Source organism: Gorilla gorilla, chromosome Y (assembly GCF_029281585.2).
Source record: "Gorilla gorilla gorilla isolate KB3781 chromosome Y, NHGRI_mGorGor1-v2.1_pri, whole genome shotgun sequence".
NCBI lineage: Eukaryota > Metazoa > Chordata > Mammalia > Primates > Hominidae > Gorilla > Gorilla gorilla.
The window spans coordinates 12,182,850-12,197,954 of NC_073248.2; positions in this window are offsets into that span (position 1 = coordinate 12,182,850).

Below are 15,105 nucleotides of genomic sequence, written 5' to 3' on the forward strand. Positions count from 1 at the left end.
CAATCAAAGGGAATGGAATGTAATGGAATCAATTGAAATGGAATGGAATGAGCTAGAACAAACGGAATGGAATTTTATAGAATGCAATGGATTCGAATAGAAGGGAATCGAATGAAATAGAATGGAATTGAATGGAATGGAGTGGAATGGAACTGAATGGAATTGCACGGCAGGGAAAGGAATGGAATCGAAAGGAATGGAATGCAATGGATTGTAATGAACTGGATAGAACATAAATGGAATGGAATGGAATGGAATGGAATGGAATGAAATGGAATTTAATGGAATGGAATGGAATGGAATGGAATGGAATGGAATGGAATGGAATGGAATGGAATGGATTCGAATGGATCCCATAGGAATGAACTTGAATGGAATGCAATCAAAGGGAATGGAATGGAATGGAATCAAAAGAAATGGAATGGAATGGGCTAGAAACAAACGGAATGGAATTTTATAGAATGCAATGGATTCGAATAGAAGGGAATCGAATGAAATAGAATGGAATTGAATGGAATGGAGTGGAATGGAATCGAACGGTATGCATGGCCTGGAAAGGAATGGAGTCGTATGGAATGGAATGCAATGGATTGTAATGAACTGGATAGAGCATGGAATGGAATGGAATGGAATGGAATGGAATGGAATGGAATGGCATGGAATGGCATGGCATGGCATAGCATGGAATGGACCCCATTGGAATGAACTTGAATGGAATGCAATCAAAGAGAATGGAATGGAATGCAATCAAATGAAATGGAATGGAATGCGCTAGAAACAAACGGAATGGAATTTTATAGAATGCAATGGATGCGAATAGAAGGGAATCGAATGAAATAGAATGGAATTGAATGGAATGGAGTGGAATGGAATTGAATGGAATTGCACAGCAGGGAAAGGAATGGAATCGAATGGAATGGAATGCAATGGATTGTAACGAACTGGATAGAACATTGGAATGGAAAGGAATGAAATTGAATGGAATGGAATGGAATTGAATGGAATGGAATGGAATGGCATGGAATGGCATGGCATAGAATGGAATGTACCCCATTGGAATGAAATTGAATGGAATGTAATCAAAGGGAATGGAATGGAATGGAATCAAATGAAATGGAAAGGAATTGGCTAGAAACAAACGGAATGGAATTTTACAGAATGCAATGGATTCGAATAGAAGGGGATCGAATGAAATAGACTGGAATTGAATGGAATGGAGTGGAATGGATTCGAAAGGTATGCATGGCCGGGAAAGGAATGGAATCGTATTGAATGGAATGCAATGGATTGTAATGAACTGGATAGAACATGGAATGGAATGGAATGGAATGGAATTTAATGGAATGGAATGGAATGGAATGGAATGGAATGGAATGGAATGGAATGGAATGGAATGGAGTCGAATGGACCCCATAGGAATGAACTTGAATGGAATGCAATCAAAGGGAATGGAATGGAATGGAATCAAACGAAATGGAATGGAATGGGCTAGAAACAAACGGAATGGAATTTTGTAGAATGCAATGGATTTGAATAGAAAGGAATCGAATGAAATAGAATGGGATTGAATGGAATGGAGTGGAATGGAATCGAAAGGAATTGCATGGCAGGGAAAGAATGGAATCGAATGGAATGGAATGCAAAGGATTGTAATGAACTGGATGGAACATTGGAATGGAATGGAATGGCATGGAATGGAATGGAATGGAAGGGAATGGCATGGAATGGCATGGCATGGCATCGCATGGAATGGACCCCATTGGAATGAACTTGAATGGAATGCAATCAAAGGGAATGGAATGGAATGGAATCAAATGAAATGGAATGGAATGGGCTAGAAACAAACGGAATGGAATTTTATAGAATGCAATGGATTCGAATTGAAGGGAATCGAATGAAATAAAATGGAATTGAATGGAATGGAGTGGAATGGAATCCATTGGAATTGCATGGCAGGGAAAGGAATGGAATCGAATGGAATGGAATGCAATGGATTGTAATGAACTGGACAGAACATATGGAATGGAATGGAATGGAATGGAATGGAATGGAATGGAATGGAGTCGAATGGACCCCATTGGAATGAACTTGAATGGAATGCAATCAAAGGGAATGGAATGGAATGGAATCCAATGAAATGGAATGGAATGGGTTAGAAACAAACGGAATGGAATTTTATAGAATGCAATGGATTCGAATAGAAGGGAATCGAATGAAATAGAATGGAATTGAATGGTATGGAGTGGAATGGAATCGAATCGATTTGCATGGCAGGGAAAGGAATGGAATCGAATTGAATGCAATGCAATGGATTGTAATGAACTGGATGGAACATTGGAATTGAATGGAACGGAATGGAATGGAATGGAATGGAATGGCATGGAATGGCATGGCATGGCATGGCATGGAATAGACCCTATTGGAATGAACTTGAATGGAATGCAATCAAAGGGAATGGAATGGAATAGAATCAAATGAAATGGAATGGAATGTGCTAGAACAAACGGAATGGAATTTTATAGAATGCAATGGATTCGAATAGAAGGGAATCGAATGAAATAGAATGGAATTGAATGGAATGGAGTGGAATGGAATTGAATGGAATTCCACGGCAGGGAAAGGAATGGAATCGAATGGAATGGAACGCAATGGATTGTAATGAACTGGATAGAACATTGTAATGTAATGGAATGAAATGGAATGGAATGGAATGGAATGGAATGGAATGGAACCGAATGGAATTTAATGGAATGGAATGGAATGGAATGGAATGGAATGGAATGGAATGGAATGGAATGGAATGGAATGGAATGGAATGGAATGGAATGGAATTTAATGGAATGGAATGGAATGGAATGGAATGGAATGGAATGGAATGGAATGGAATGGAATTGAATGGAATGGAATGGAGTCGAAAGGACCCCATTGGATTGAACTTGAATGGAATGCAATCAAAGGGAATAAAATGGAATGGAAGCAAACGAAATAGAATGGAATGGGCTAGAAACAAACGGAATGGAATTTTATAGAATGCAATGGATTTGAATAGAAGGTAATCGAATGAAATAGAATGGATTTGAATGGAATGGAGTGGAATGGAATCGAATGGAATTGCATGGCAGGGAAAGAATGGAAACGAATGGAACGGAATGCAATGGATTGTAATGAACTGGATGAAACATTGGAATGGAATGGAATGGAATGGAATGCAATGGAATGGAATGGAATGGAATGGCATGGCATGGCATGGCATGGAATGGACACCATTGGAATGAACTTGAATGGAATGCAATCAAAGGGAATGGAAAGAATGGAATCAAATGAAATGGAATGGAATGGGCTAGAAACAAAAGGAATGGAATTTTATAGAATGCAATGGATTCGAATAGAAGGGAATGGAATGAAATAGAATGGAATTTAATGGAATGGAGTGGAATGGAATCGATTGGAATTGCATGGCAGGGAAAGGAATGGAATCGAATGGAATGGAATGCAATGGATTGTAACGAACTGGATAGAACTTATGGAATGGAATGGAGTGGAATGGAATGGAATGGAATGGAATGGAATTTAATGGAATGGAATGGAATGGCATGGAATGGCATGGCATGGCATGGCATGGAATGGACCCCATTGGAATGAAATTGAATGGAATGCACTCAAAGGGAATGGAAAGAATGGAATCAAATGAAATGGGATGGAATGGGCTAGAAACAAACAGAATGGAATTTGATGGAATGCAATGAATTCGATTGGAAGGGAATCGAATGAAATAGAATGGAATTGAATGGAATGGAGTGGAATGGAATCGATTGGAATTGCATGGCATGGAAAGGAATGGAATTGAATCTAATGGAATGCAATGTATTGTAATGAACGGGATAGAACATATGGAATGGAATGGAATGGAATGGAATGGAATGGAATGGAATGGAATAGAATGGAATGGAGTCGAATGGACCCCATTGGAATGAACTTGAATGGAATGCAATCAAAGGGAATGGAATGGAATGGAATCAAATGAAATGGAATGGAATGTGCTAGAACAAACGGAATGGAATTTTATAGAATGCAATGTATTTGAATAGAAGGGAATCGAATGAAATAGATTGGAATGGAATGGAATGGAATGGAATGGAATTGAATGGAATTGCATGGCAGGGAAAGGAATGGAATCGAATGGAATGGAATGCAATGGATTGTAATGAACTGGATAGAACATTGGAATGTAATGGAATGGAATGTAATGGAATGGAATGGAATGGAATGGCATGGAATGGAATGGCATGGAATCGAATGGAATAGACCCCACTTGAATGAAATTTAATGGAATGCAATCAAAGGGAATGGAATGCAATGGAATCAAATGAAATGGAAAGGAATGGGATGGAAACAAACGGAATGGAATTTTATGGAATGCAATGGATTCGAATAGAAGGCAATCGAATGAAATAGAATGGAATTGAATGGAGTGGAGTGGAATGGAATCGAATGTAATTGCATGGCCGGGAAAGGAATGGAATCAAGTGGAATGGAATGCAATGGATTGTAATGAACTGGATAGAACATGGAATGGAATGGAATGGAATGGAATGGAATGGAATGGAATGGAATGGAATGGAATTTAATGTAATGGAATGGAATGGAATGGAATGGAATGGAATGGAAAGGAATGGAATGGAATGGAGTCGAATGGAACCCATTGTAATGAACTTGAATGGAATGCAATCAAAGGGAATGGAATGGAATGGAATCAAACGAAATGGAATGGAATGGGCTAAAAACAAACGGAATGGAATTTTATAGAATGCAATGGATTTGAATAGAAGGTAATCGAATGAAATAGAATGGCATTGAATGGAATGGAGTGGAATGGAATTGATTGGAATTGCATGGCAGGGAACGAATGGAATCGAATTGAATGGAATGCAATGGATTGTAATGAACTGCATGGAACATTGGAATGGAATGGAATGGAATGGAATGGAATGGAATGGAATGGAATGGAATCGAATAGCATGGCATGGCATGGCATGGAATGGACCCCATTGGAATGAACTTGAATGGAATGCAATCAAAGGGAATGGATTGGAATGTAATCAAATGAAATGGGAAGAATGGGCTAGAAACAAACGGACTGGAATTTTATAGAACGCAATGGATTCAAATAGAAGGGAATCGAATGAAATAGAATGGAATTGAATGGAACGGAGTGGAATGGAATTGAAAGGAATTGCATGGCAGGGAAAGGAATGGAATCGAATGGAATGGAATGCAATGGATTGTAATGAACTGGATAGAACATTGGAATGGAATGGAATGAAATGGAGTGGAATGGAATGGAATGGAATGCAATGGAATGGAATGGCATGGAATGGCAGGGATTCGAATGGAATGGACCCCATTGCAATGAAATTTAATGGAATGGAGTGGAATGGAAGCGAATGGAATTGCATGGCAGGGAAAGAATGGAATCGAATGGAATGGAATGCAATGGATTGTAATGAACTGGATGGAACGTTGGATTTTAATGGAATGGAATGGAATGGAATGGAATGGCATCGAATGGCATGGCATGGCATGGCATGGAATGGACACCATTGGAATGAACTTGAATGGAATGCAATCAAAGGGAATATAATGGAATGGAATAAAATGAAATGGAATGGAATTGGCTGGAAACAAACGGAATGGAATTTTATAGAATGCAATGGATTCGAAAAGAAGGGAATCGAATGAAATAGAATGGAATTGAATGGAATGGAGTGGAATGGAATCGATTGGAACTGCATGGCCGGGAAAGGAATGGAATCGAATGGAATGGAATGCAGTGGATTGTAACGAACTGGATAGAACTTATGGAATGGAATGGAATGGAATGGAATGGAATGGAATGGAATGGAATTTAATGGAATGGAATGGAATGGCATGGAATGGCATGGCATGGCATGGCATGGCATGGAATGGACCCCATTCGAATGAACTTGAATGGAATGCAATCAAAGGGAATGGAAAGAATGGAATCAAATGAAATGGAATGGAATGGGCTAGAAACAAACAGAATGGAATTTGATGGAATGCAATGGACTCGAATAGAAGGGAATCGAATGAAATAGAATGGAATTGAATGGAATGGTGTGGAATGGAATCGATTGGAATTGCATGGCAGGGAAAGGAATGGAATCGAATGGAATGGAATGCAATGGATTGTAAAGAACTGGATAGAACATTGGAATGGAATGGAATGAAATGGAATGGAAAGGAATGGAATGGAATGGAATGGAACGGCATGAAATGGAATGGAATCGAATGGAATGGACCCCATTGGAATGAAATTGAATGGAAAGCAATCAAAGGGAATGGAATGGAATGGAATCAAATGAAATGGAAAGGAATGGGCTAGAAAAAAACGGAATGGAATTTTAGGGAATGCAATGGATTCGAATAGAAGGGAATCGAATGAAATAGAATGGAATTGAATGGAATGCAATGGATTGTAATGAACTGCATGGAACATTGGAATGGAATGGAATGGAATGGAATGGAATGGAATGGAATGGAATGGAATGGAATGGAATGGAATGGAATGGCATGGCATGGCATGTCATGGAATGGACCCCATTGGAATGAACTTCAATGGAATGCAATCAAAGGGAATGGATTGGAATGGAATCAAATGAAATGGGATGGAATGGGCAAGAAACAAACGGAATGGAATTTTAGAGAACACAGCGGATTCGAATAGAAGGGAATCGAATGAAATAGAATGGAATTGAATGGAATGGAGTGGAATGGAATTGAATGGAATTGCACGGCAGGGAAAGGAATGGAATCGAATGGAATGGAATGCAATGGATTGTAATGAAATGGATTGAACATTGGAATGGAATGGAATGGAATGGAGTGGAATGGAATGGAATGGAATGCAATGGAATGGAATGGTATGGAATGGCAGGGATTCGAATGGAATGGACCCCATTGCAATGAAATTTAATGGAATGGAGTGGAATGGAATCGAATGGAATTGCATGGCAGGGAAAGAATGGAATCGAATGGAATGGAATGCAATGGATTGTAATGAACTGGATGGAACGTTGTATTTTAATGGAATGGAATGGAATGGAATGGAATGGAATGGAATGGAATGGAATTTAATGGAATGGAATGGAATGGCATGGAATGGCATGGCATGGCATGGCATGGAATGGACCCCATTCGAATGAACTTGAATGGAATGCAATCAAAGGGAATGGAAAGAATGGAATCAAATTAAGTGGAATGGAATGGGCTAGAAACAAACAGAATGAAATTTTATGGAATGCAATGGATTCGAATAGAAGGGAATCGAATGAAAGAGAATGGAATTGAATGGAATGGTGTGGAATGGAATCGATTGGAATTGCATGTCAGGGAAAGGAATGGGATCGAATGGAATGGAATGCAATGGATTGTAATGAACTGGATAGAACATATGGAATGGAATGGAATGGAATGGAATTTAATGGAATGGAATGGATTGGAATGGAATGGAATGGAATGGAATGGAATGGAATGGAATGGAATGGAATGGAATGGAATGGAATTTAGTCGAATGGACCCCTTTGGAATGAACTTGAATGGAATGCAATCAAAGGGAATAAAATGTAATGGAAGCAAACGAAATAGAATGGAATGGGCTAGAAACAAACGGAATGGAATTTCATAGAATGCAATGGATTTGAATAGAAGGTAATCGAATGAAATAGAATGGATTTGAATGGAATGGAGTGGAATGGAATCGAATGGAATTGCATGGCAGGGAAAGAATGGAAACGAATGGAATGGAATGCAAAGGATAGTAATGAACTGGATGAAACATTGGAATGGAATGGAATGGAATGGAATGGAATGGAATGGAATGGAATGGAATGGAATGGAATGGCATGGAATGGCATGGCATGGCATGGCATGGAATGGACACCATTGGAATGAACTTGAATGGAATGCAATCAAAGGGAATGGAAAGAATGGAATCAAATGAAATGGAATGGAATGGGCTAGAAACAAAAGGAATGGAATTTTATAGAATGCAATGGATTCGAATAGAAGGGAATGGAATGAAATAGAATGGAATTGAATGGAATGGAGTGGAATGGACTCGATTGGAATTGCATGGCAGGGAAAGGAATGGAATCGAATGGAATGGAGTGCAATGGATTGTAACGAACTGGATAGAACTTATGGAATGGAATGGAATGGAATGGAATGGAATGGAATGGAATGGAATGGTATGGAATTTAATGGAATGGAATGGAATGGCATGGAATGGCATGGCATGGCATGGCATGGAATGGAGTGCAATGGATTGTAACGAACTGGATAGAACTTATGGAATGGAATGGAATGGAATGGAATGGTATGGAATTTAATGGAATGGAATGGAATGGCATGGAATGGCATGGCATGGCATGGCATGGAATGGACCCCATTGGAATGAACTTGAATGGAATGCAGTCAAAGGGAGTGGAAAGAATGGAATCAAATAAAATGGAATGGAATGGGCTAGAAACAAACATAATGGAATTTGATGGAATGCAATGGATTAGAATGGAAGGGAATCGAATGAAATAGAATGGAATTGAATGGAATGGAGTGGAATGGAATCGATTGGAATTGCATGGCATGGAAAGGAACGGAATCGAATTGAATGGAATGCAATGGATTGTAATGAAGTGGATAGAACATTGGAATGGAATGGAATGAAATGGAATGGAATGGAATGGAATGGAATGGAATGGAATGGCATGGAATCGAATGGAATGGACACCATTGGAATGAAATTTAATGGAATGCAATCAAAGGGAATGGAACGTTATGGAATCAAATGAAATGGAAAGGAATGGGATAGAAACAAACGGAATGAAATTTTATAGAATGCAATGGATTCGAATAGAAGGCAATCGAATGAAATAGAATGGAATTGAATGGAGTGGAGTGGAATGGAATCGAATGTAATTGTATGGCCGGGAAAGGAATGGAATCAAATGGAATGGAATGCAATGGATTGTAATGAACTAGATAGAACATGGAGTGGAATGGAATGGAATGGAATTGAATGGAATGGAAAGGAATTTAATGGAATGGAATGGAATGGAATGGAATGGAATGGAATGGAATTTAATGGAATGGAATGGAGTCGAATGGACCCCATTGGAATGAACTTGAATGGAATGCAATCAAAGGGAATGGAAAGGAATGGAATCAAACGAAATGGAATGGAATGGGCTAGAAACAAACGGAATGGAATTTTATAGAATTCAATGGATTGGAAAAGAAGGTAATCGAATGAAATAGAATGGAATTGAATGGAATGGAGTGGAATGGAATCGATTGGAATTGCATGGCAGGGAATGAATGGAATTGAATGGAATGGAATGCAATGGATTGTAATGAACTGCATGGAACATTGGAATGGAATGGAATGGAATGGAATGGAATGGAATGGAATGGAATGGAATGGAATGGAATGGAATGGCATGGCATGGCATGTCATGGAATGGACCCCATTGGAATGAACTTCAATGGAATGCAATCAAAGGGAATGGATTGGAATGGAATCAAGTGAAATGGGATGGAATGGGCAAGAAACAAACGGAATGGAATTTTAGAGAACACAGTGGATTCGAATAGAAGGGAATCGAATGAAATAGAATGGAATTGAATGGAATGGAGTGGAATGGAATTGAATGGAATTGCACGGCAGGGAAAGGAATGGAATCGAATGGAATGGAATGCAATGGATTGTAATGAACTGCATGGAACATTGGAATGGAATGGAATGGAATGGAATGGAATGGAATGGAATGGAATGCAATGGAATGGAATGGAATGGAATGGCATGGCATGGCATCTCATGGAATGGACCCCGTTGGAATGAACTTCAATGGAATGTAATCAAAGGGAATGGATTGGAATGGAATCAAATGAAATGGGATGGAATGGGCAAGAAACAAACGGAATGGAATTTTAGAGAACACAGTGGATTCGAATAGAAGGGAATCGAATGAAATAGAATGGAATTGAATGGAATGGAGTGGAATGGAATTGAATGGAATTGCACGGCATGGAAAGGAATGGAATCGAATGGAATGGAATGCAATGGATTGTAATGAAATTGATTGAACATTGGAATGGAATGGAATGGAATGGAGTGGAATGGAATGGAATGGAATGCAATGGAATGGAATGGTATGGAATGGCAGGGATTCGAATGGAATGGACCCCATTGCAATGAAATTTAATGGAATGGAGTGGAATGGAATCGAATGGAATTGCATGGCAGGGAAAGAATGGAATCGAATGGAATGGAATGCAATGGATTGTAATGAACTGGATGGAACGTTGTATTTTAATGGAATGGAATGGAATGGAATGGAATGGAATGGAATGGAATGGAATGGAATTTAATGGAATGGAATGGAATGGCATGGAATGGCATGGCATGGCATGGCATGGAATGGACCCCATTCGAATGAACTTGAATGGAATGCAATCAAAGGGAATGGAAAGAATGGAATCAAATTAAGTGGAATGGAATGGGCTAGAAACAAACAGAATGAAATTTTATGGAATGCAATGGATTCGAATAGAAGGGAATCGAATGAAAGATAATGGAATTGAATGGAATGGTGTGGAATGGAATCGATTGGAATTGCATGTCAGGGAAAGGAATGGGATCGAATGGAATGGAATGCAATGGATTGTAATGAACTGGATAGAACATATGGAATGGAATGGAATGGAATGGAATGGAATGGAATGGAATGGAATGGAATGGAATGGAGTCAAATGGACCCCATTTGAATGAACTTGAATGGAATGCAATTAAAGGGAATCGAATGGAATGGAATCAAATGAAATGGAATGGAATGTGCTATAACAAACGGAATGGAATTTTATAGAATGCAATGGATTCGAATAGAAGGGAATCGAATGAAATAGAATGGAATTGAATGGAATGTAGTGGAATGGAATTGAATGGAACTGCACGGCAGGGAAAGGAATGGAATCGAATGGAATGGAATGCAATGGATTGTAATTAACTGGATAGAACATTGGAATGGAATGGAATGAAATGGAATGGAAAGGAATGGAATGGAATGTAATGGAACGGCATGGAATGGCATGGAATCGAAAGGAATGGACCCCATTGGAATGAAATTGAATGGAATGCAATCAAAGGGAATGGAATGGAATGGAATCAAATGAAATGGAAAGGAATGGGCTAGAAACAAACGGAATGGAATTTCATAGAATGCAATGGATTCGAATAGAAGGGAATCCAATGAAATAGAATGGAATTGAATGGAATGGAGTGGAATGGAATCGAATCGAATTGCATGGCAGGGAAAGGAATGGAATCGAATGGAATGGAATGCAATGGATTGTAATGAACTGGATGGAACATTGGAATGGAATGGAATGGAATGGAATGGAATGGAATGGAATGGAATGGAATGGAATGGAATGGAATGGAATGGAAAGGCATGGAATGGCACGGCATGGTATGGCATGGAATGGAATCCATTGGAATGAACTTGAATGGAATGCAATCAAAGGGAATGGAATGTAATGGAATCAATGGAAATGGAATGGAATGTGCTAGAACAAACGGAATGGAATTTTATAGAATGCAATGGATTCGAATAGAAGGGAATCGAATGAAATAGAATGGAATTGAATGGAATGGAGTGGAATGGAACTGAATGGAATTGCACGGCAGGGAAAGGAATGGAATCGAAAGGAATGGAATGCAATGGATTGTAATGAACTGGATAGAACATTGGAATGGAATGGAATGAAATGGAAAGGAATGGAAAGGAATGGAATGGAATGGAATGGAATGGCATGGAATGGCATGGAATTGAATGGAATGGTCCCCACTGGAATGAACTTCAATGGAATGCAATCAAAGGGAATGGATTGGAATGGAATAAAATGAAATGGAAAGGAATGGGCTAGAAACAAACTTAATGGAATTTTATAGAATGCAATGGATTCGAATAGAAGGGAATAGATTGAAATAGAATGGAATTGAATGGAATGGAGTGGAATGGAATTGAATGGAATTGCACGGCAGGGAAAGAATGGAATCGCATGGAATGGAATGCAATGGATTGTAATGAACTGTATAGAACATTGGAATGGAATGGAATGAAATGGAGTGGAATGGAATGGAATGGAATGGAATGGAATGGAAAGGAATGGAATGGCTTGGAATGGCATGGCATCGAATGGAATGGACCCCATTGGAATGAAATTGAATGGAATGCAATCAAAGGGAATGGAATGGAATGGAATCAAATGAAATGGAAAGGAATGGGCTAGAAACAAACGGAATGCAATTTTATAGAATGCAATGGATTCGAATGGAAGGGGATCGAATGAAATAGAATGGAATTGAATGGAATGGAGTGGAATGGAATCGAACGGTATGCATGGCCGGGAAAGGAATGGAGTCGTATGGAATGGAATGCAATGGATTGTAATGAAGTGGATAGAACATGGAATGGAATGGAATGGAATGGAATTTAATGGAATGGAATGGAATGGAATGGAATGGAATGGAATGGAATGGAATGGAATGGAATGGAATGGAATGGAGTCGAATGGACCCCATAGGAATGAACTTGAATGGAATGCAATCAAAGGGAATGGAATGGAATGGAATCAAACGAAATGGAATGGAATGGGCTAGAAACAAACGGAATGGAATTTTAAAGAATGCAATGGATTCGAATAGAAGGGAATCGAATGAAATAGAACGGGATTGAATGGAATGCAGTGGAATGGAATCGAAAGGAATTGCATGGCAGGGAAAGAATGGAATCGAATGGAATGGAATGCAATGGATTGTAATGAACTGGATGGAACATTGGAATGGAATGGCATGGCATGGAATGGAATGGAATGGAATGGAATGGAATGGCATGGAATGGCATGGCATGGCATGGCATGGAATGGACCCCATTGGAATGAACTTGAATGGAATGCAATCAAAGAGAATGGAATGGAATGCAATCAAATGAAATGGAATGGAATGGGCTAGAAACAAACGGAATGGAATTTTATAGAATGCAATGGATGCGAATAGAAGGGAATCGAATGAAATAGAATGGAATTGAATGGAATGGAGTGGAATGGAACTGAATGGAATTGCACAGCAGGGAAAGGAATGGAATCGAATGGAATGGAATGCAATGGATTGTAACGAACTGGATAGAACATTGGAATGGAAAGGAATGAAATTGAATGGAATGGAATGGAATGGAATGGAATGGAATGGAATGGAATGGAATGGAATGGAATGGCATGGAAAGGCATGGCATCGAATGGAATGTACCCCATTGGAATGAAATTGAATGGAATGTAATCAAAGGGAATGGAATGGAATGGAATCAAATGAAATGGAAAGGAATTGGCTAGAAACAAACGGAATGGAATTTTATAGAATGCAATGAATTCGAATAGAAGGGGATCGAATGAAATAGACTGGAATTGAATGGAATGGAGTGGAATGGAATCGAAAGGTATGCATGGCCGGGAAAGGATTGGAATCGTATGGAATGGAATGCAATGGATTGTAATGAACTGGATAGAACATGGAATGGAATGGAATGGAATGGAATTTAATGGAATGGAATGGAATGGAATGGAATGGAATGGAATGGAATGGAATGGAATGGAGTCGAATGGACCCAATAGGAATGAACTTGAATGGAATGCAATCAAAGGGAATGGAATGGAATGGAATCAAACGAAATGGAATGGAATGGGCTAGAAACAAACGGAATGGAATTTTGTAGAATGCAATGGATTTGAATAGAAAGGAATCGAATGAAATAGAATGGGATTGAATGGAATGGAGTGGAATGGAATCGAAAGGAATTGCATGGCAGGGAAAGAATGGAATCGAATGGAATGGAATGCAATGGATTGTAATGAACTGGATGGAACATTGGAATGGAATGGAATGGAATGGCATGGAATGGAATGGAATGGAAGGGAATGGCATGGAATGGCATGGCAAGGCATCGCATGGAATGGACCCCATTGGAATGAACTTGAATGCAATGCAATCAAAGGGAATGGAATGGAATGGAATCAAATGAAATGGAATGGAATGGGCTAGAAACAAACGGAATGGAATTTTATAGAATGCAATGGATTCGAACTGAAGGGAATCGAATGAAATAAAATGGAATTGAATGGAATGGAGTGGAATGGAATCGATTGGAATTGCATGGCAGGGAAAGGAATGGAATCGAATGGAATGGAATGCAATGGATTGTAATGAACTGGATAGAACATATGGAATGGAATGGAATGGAATGGAATGGAATGGAATGGAGTCGAATGGACCCCATTGGAATGAACTTGAATGGAATGCAATCAAAGGGAATGGAATGGAATGGAATCCAATGAAATGGAATGGAATGGGTTAGAAACAAACGGAATGGAATTATATAGAATGCAATGGATTCGAATAGAAGGGAATCGAATGAAATAGAATGAATTGAATGGTATGGAGTGGAATGGAATCGAATCGATTTGCATGGCAGGGAAAGGAATGGAATCGAATTGAATGCAATGCAATGGATTGTAATGAACTGGATGGAACATTGGAATTGAATGGAACGGAATGGAATGGAATGGAATGGAATGGCATGGAATGGCATGGCATGGCATGGCATGGAATAGACCCTATTGGAATGAACTTGAGTGGAATGCAATCAAAGGGAATGAAATGGAATAGAATCAAATGAAATGGAATGTAATGTGCTAGAACAAACGGAATGGAATTTTATAGAATGCAATGGATTCGAATAGAAGGGAATCGAATGAAATAGAATGGAATTGAATGGAATGGAGTGGAATGGAATTGAATGGAATTCCACGGCAAGGAAAGGAATGGAATCGAGTGGAATGGAACGCAATGGATTGTAATGAACTGGATAGAACATTGTATTGTAATGGAATGAAATGGAATGGAATGGAATGGAATGGAATGGAATGGAATGGAATGGAATGGAACCGAATGGAATTTAATGGAATGGAATGGAATGG